At 39.8% G+C, this 5,671-nt stretch overlaps 1 pseudogene; it reads left to right on the plus strand.

Moving 5' to 3' along the window:
* The first annotated feature begins 3,679 nt into the window (after positions 1 to 3,679).
* On the plus strand, positions 3,680 to 4,971 carry LOC129465899 (12S rRNA N4-methylcytidine (m4C) methyltransferase-like; annotated as a pseudogene).
* The last annotated feature ends 700 nt before the right edge of the window (positions 4,972 to 5,671 follow it).

Genomic DNA, 5,671 nt, shown 5'->3' on the forward strand with positions numbered 1-5,671 from the left:
AAGATATTGAGGTAAGGGGTCATTTAAAGTCATTTAAAAGATGTACGGCTCAGAAACATTTTAAGACCAATAGGGCTCGCTTTAGTAAAAAGAGAAAAATAAATCCTAAAAATATTAACAGATTTTAACTTGGGTTCTAAGTTAAGACAACATAATATTAAACATCTCATAATATTCATCAGATTTGTATTAGAATTAAGGCCTCAGACAGGCAGAAACTCTATATAATATGTGAGCAGGTTGTGGGTACATCAGTACTCACAGGTTAAGTCTGTTTTGTCTTTTTTTGTCTTTCTTACCACCAGCAGAAGAGAGAAAATTACAGCGAATTTGTATCCTAATCCAACCTAATTCCCTTTCTTTACCAGTAAACTGTATTAATTGGTTTTCTGAAACCGAAATATTAGGACTACCAAGTGGAAAATAATTTGTTGTAAGCCTTCTAAACACTGCGATTGTCTCCAGTGATTTTTCTTGCAGGAGGAAGAGCATCCACGAGACTGTCTGCACCCTGAATACAGCCTGTAAAATTACCCTGTCCTGGCCAGCATAAGAGGGACAATCAGCAGGTGGTTATGATTATCAACAAGAAATAAACAATGAATAGATTAGAGCCTACAATATTAATCAGCCTTACGGCAAATACACTGCACTTTGCCACTCTAAGATGGTGCACATTAAACTTTCCATTGTGGATGAATTCACATCTACAGCTTTAAAGGAAGAGTCTGGAGAAGCATAGCAGCTTTGGGGCCTCTCCTCTTGGGCGATGCTTTCTATACACTTACATGTTAGGCATTCAAAAGAGAAGAAAGGAAGTGACAGGATGTGAATAATCCTGGAGGAGATTTTCCTGTGGCCCCCAAATTTTGTAAATATAACACAATTGTTTGAAAACAGTAGCAGCAATCACCAGCCCCAATCAAAATCATTTCTGGCAGCAAATCATTTCAAAATATATCTGTTATGGATGAACAGTGCTCATTTTAAAAATTGTTTTTCACATTTTTAATTAAAATAACATACAAATTTCTGTGCAGTAGGATAAAGAATAGTAGGTTTCATTTGATCAATGCCTATTATACATCAGGCACTGCACCAGAAACTTTGTAGGAGCTATCTTAATCCTTGTAAGAATTCTATATGCAACTGCTATTTTGCCCATTTTATAAACAATGAAACTGATAACCTTACCATGTTGAATAGATTCCCCAATATGAAGCATCCAGTAAGCTATGAATATTTAAGCTTAGGATGCTTGAATTTCAAATCTTGGGATATTAAATTTCAATATTATTTATATCTCAAAGATTAAGAAGATAACACACTGTTTTTGTTTTTGTTTTTGTTTTTTTGAGATGGAGTTTCACTCTTGTTACCCAGGCTGGAGTGCAATGGTGCAATCTCGGCTCACTGCCACCTCTGCCTCCTGGGTTCAAGTGATTCTCCTGCCTCGCCTCCCAAGTAGTTGGGATTACAGGTGTGTACCACCACGCCTGGCTAATTTTTGTGTTAGTAAAGACAAGGTTTCACCATGTTGGCCAGGCTGATCTCAAACTCCTGACCTCAGGTGATCCATCCACCTCGGCCTCCCAAAGTGCTGGGATTACAGGTGTGAGCCACCACGCCCAGCAGATAACATGCTATTTTCAATGAAATATTTTTTCAAAGAACCTGTTAAAGATACTGTTGAGTCTGCCTATAAATGTGAAGAAAGGATCTCTTCTTTCGCATCTTGAGGTTCCAATGTTCGTGCTCACACTTACCTAGTACTTCTCAGTGCACTTACCTCCCTGAAGGTGAAACCAGATGGCTCAAGAGCTGTAGTTCAGGCCAGTTACCTTCAGTAGTCTATCATACAGATTTCTTCAGAGAACATTCCTTCTCCCACCCTGGAAAAAATAAGGAAGTTAAAACATAGCCTAAGTAATACAAAACAAATTTATAAAGTTTTATATGATGCAAGATTTTTCAAACATTTATGAGGGTATTTTTTCTCATAATTTTTCCCCATAAACATTATGGCCTAAGAACAGTTTAAAGAAACTTTTGAGAATCACAACTACATATTTTATTTATTATCACAATACCGTGACAATATGGCAATAACTGTTAATGAATTGAGCAACATCAGAGTCAGATACCATTTTAGTCAGTTTGGAAATGAGTGAATGTTCACAGGTAGGTCTAGAGCTTGATATTCAGCTCCCGGACTGCATACATAGTAATGACATCTTGTTCCTAGGTTACACAGCAGTGACTAATTTCAGTGCAGCTGAGTCATTTCCTTTAGGATTGGAACAGATTACTTTCTCTTTGGTTAAGCACAGGTATATTAATGTGTTTGAATTTGGGAACAAGGTTTTATTAGATATAAAGGTGATAAAAGAGAGAGAGAGAGACAGAGAAAGAAAGAGAGATGCTTACACTGTGAGAGGATGAGGAAACGCGACTGATAAAGGAGCACAGATTTGTGTTTCAAACCCAGAGTTCATTCTGAATGGGATATATGCTCATTGAAATGGTAAATACATTATTTGCTAACACTTGAAATCATCAGTTTTCTCTTCTTTTTTTTTCCCTTTTTTTGAGAAATTGAATTTGATTAAATCAAATGCACTTATAATGGGGTTCCATCATGTTGATATAAGAATTGTTAGAGTACATGGAGAGAAAAATATTTCTTGGATTATTCTCCCTGGTTACTAAAGACAAGAGTCAATGTCAGAGGAAATCTGCTGTGACCAGGACCCCGCTGGATTAGTTTCTTAGGGATGCTGCAGCACAGTACCACGAAAAGGAGCCTTGAAACAGCAGACATTTATTCTCTCACAGCTCTGGAGCCTAAAAGTCCAAAATCAAGTTACTAGCATGGCCATGCTCCCCTCTGAAGGCTTAGGGGAGATGATTCCTTGCCTCTCCCAGCTTCTAATGGTCCAGTCTTTCCTTGCCCTTGGCAGTCTACCTCCAGTCTTTACCTCCTTCTTCCTGTGGCCTTCGTCCCTGTGCATATGTGTCTGTGCTCTCTCCCCTAAGGACACCGTGAGCCACTGGATTTAAGGCCCACCGTAAATTCGGGATTATTTCATCTGGAAATCCTTAACTAATTACATCTGTAAATACCTTATTTCCAAATAAAGTCATAAACTTTATGAGTTTATGAACATAAATTTCATGTTTATGAACATAAACTTACGAACATAAATTTATGAACTGAGTGAACATAAATTTTGGGGGACACTATTCAACCCACTGCATACCCTCAGACATAAGCAGGAGATGCAGGCCCTTACTCTGTCTCCCACTCTTCAAAGAGCTTCACAGATCACAAACACAAAAATATGGCCACACATGCCAGGGGCACAAACAAAAATGTGTATGTATTAAAGAATGCATGAGCACCTCTGTATCTCAGGGTCTGGCACTCAGCACCATCACAGCACAACCTGTGAGCCTAAACATCTATTCTGTGACTCAAACAAATTAAGCCCCAAGGAAATGTTTTTCCTAATCTATTGCTCTATGTTCCTAGGACAGAAGGCATCTATCTACAAACGCCATGATTATGTGGGTTGGCAGAGAGTGGCTCTGAATGCAAAAAGAGTGTAAGTGGCAAAAACAGTTAAGAAAGAGAAGACAGAGTTTCCCCCAGGGGTAAGACCTAGGCAGCAAATTCAGGTTCTCTGGCACTGTAGTGGTAGTCTCCAGCCCAAGTTAGAGGCCAGCTGAGAAGTCTTCGTGCCTCAGATTTGCTGACCTACAGAATGCTTCAGTATCCTTATTTTTGTAGAATGTATAAAGAATGTCTTTCATGTTGGTTGGAATCTGGCATACCTAATTTAGGTATCTGGCCAAAAAGAATACACACTACAGCAGAAAAATATGAAGAATATGAAGCCCAGAAGCAAACAGACCAAACTCAAGCCCAGGAGTTACATAGATCTCAAGATAGAGATTTTGAAACGATGGCTAAATTACACATTCCGGTAACGGTGGATGAAGTTGTTCCTTGTTTGTCACCACAAAAAGGACAGATTTTTCTAGATATGACATTTGGTTCGGGAGGGCACACAAAAGCCATTCTACAGAAGGAGTCAGATATTGTTCTGTATGCCTTGGACAGAGACCCGACAGCTTACGCATTAGCTGAACATCTTTCAGAGTTGTATCCTAAACAAATCCGAGCTATGCTGGGCCAGTTCAGCCAGGCAGAAGGTTGTTAATGAAAGCTGGAGTGCAGCCAGGGAGTTTTGATGGAGTTCTTATGGATCTTGGGTGTTCCTCCATGCAACTCGATACTCCTGAAAAGTATTTTTCCCTTCAGAAAGACGGCCCTTTGGACATGAGGATGGATGGTAGCAGGTGCCCTGACACGCCCACTGCTGCTGATGTTGTGAATGCTTTAGATCAACAGGCACTTGCATCTATCCTAAGAACATACGGGGAGGAGAAGCATGCCAAGAAAATCGCTTCAGCAATTGTTCAGGCACGCAGCATCTGCCTCAGCAGCTTGCCAACATCGTCACAGGTGCATTTCCTCTCTCTGCTATTTATGCACGAAAAGACTTGCTACAGCAATCTACCCATATTGCCACCAAGACTTTCCAGGCTCTTCGCATATTTGTGAACAATGAGCTCAATGAACTCTACCCAGGACTGAAGACAGCTCAGAAGTTTCGGAGACCTGGTGGTCGCCTTGTACCCTCTCCTTCCATTCACTACAGGATCGCATTGTCAAAAGAACTTGCTTGAAATAGCCTGACAGAAAGGTTTAACCTAAGTATTAGACAGCAAGTGATGAAAACATTGCAATTGAGTTCAGATCACAAAAACACAGAAGAAGCCTGTATGAGAAGAGTTCCTTTAATGTGGGAATTGATATACAAGAAGGTACTTAGTCCATAAGATCAGGATGTACAAAATAACCCCAGAGGGCGCTCAGCCAAGCTTAGAGCCATTATCAAATTATAAGTTACCATCATCTTATTCTTCAAATTTTTTCCGCAATTTTTATAATCTTTACTCATGGTATGTTCCTGAATGTCTTGATATAGGTTTAAGTGTGGGACAGTCAAAAATTGATAATATTTAGCATTTTTTTTCCTCAAAAAGAAACTGTAGAAAATATTAGCATGACAGAGAAAGTTCCAATCAGGGAGTGGCAGCATCTCAAGACCAGAAAAATGTATTAATCTTTGCATCATATTGGACTCTTGAAATGCAATCCTTCCTCTGGCCAGGAAATTTTTTTTAATAATACTATGTTGTGTTTATCTAAATATGTAAACTCAAGCCGTCAAAGAGAAAGATATTATAATCATATCTGCATGTCCTAAATTTTGAATGTAGATGTTCTAATTTGCACCGGGTGTGGTGGCTCACATCTGTATTCCCAGCACTTTGGGAGGCCGAGGCAGGTGGATCACGAGGTCAGGAAATCAAGACCATCTTGGCTAACACGGTGAAACCCTGTATCTACTAAAAAATACAAAAAGTTAGCCGGGCGTGGTGGTGGGCTACTCGGGAGGCTGAGGCAGAATGGCGTGAACCTGGGAGGTGGAGGTTGCAGTGAGCCAAGATCGCGCCACTGCACTCCAGCCTGGGCGACAGAGCAAGACTCCATTTCAAAAAAAAAAAAAGAGATGTTCTAATTTGCAACAGTCTTTCTCTG

Source organism: Symphalangus syndactylus, chromosome 17, assembly GCF_028878055.3.
Source record: "Symphalangus syndactylus isolate Jambi chromosome 17, NHGRI_mSymSyn1-v2.1_pri, whole genome shotgun sequence".
In the NCBI taxonomy this organism is placed as follows: domain Eukaryota; kingdom Metazoa; phylum Chordata; class Mammalia; order Primates; family Hylobatidae; genus Symphalangus; species Symphalangus syndactylus.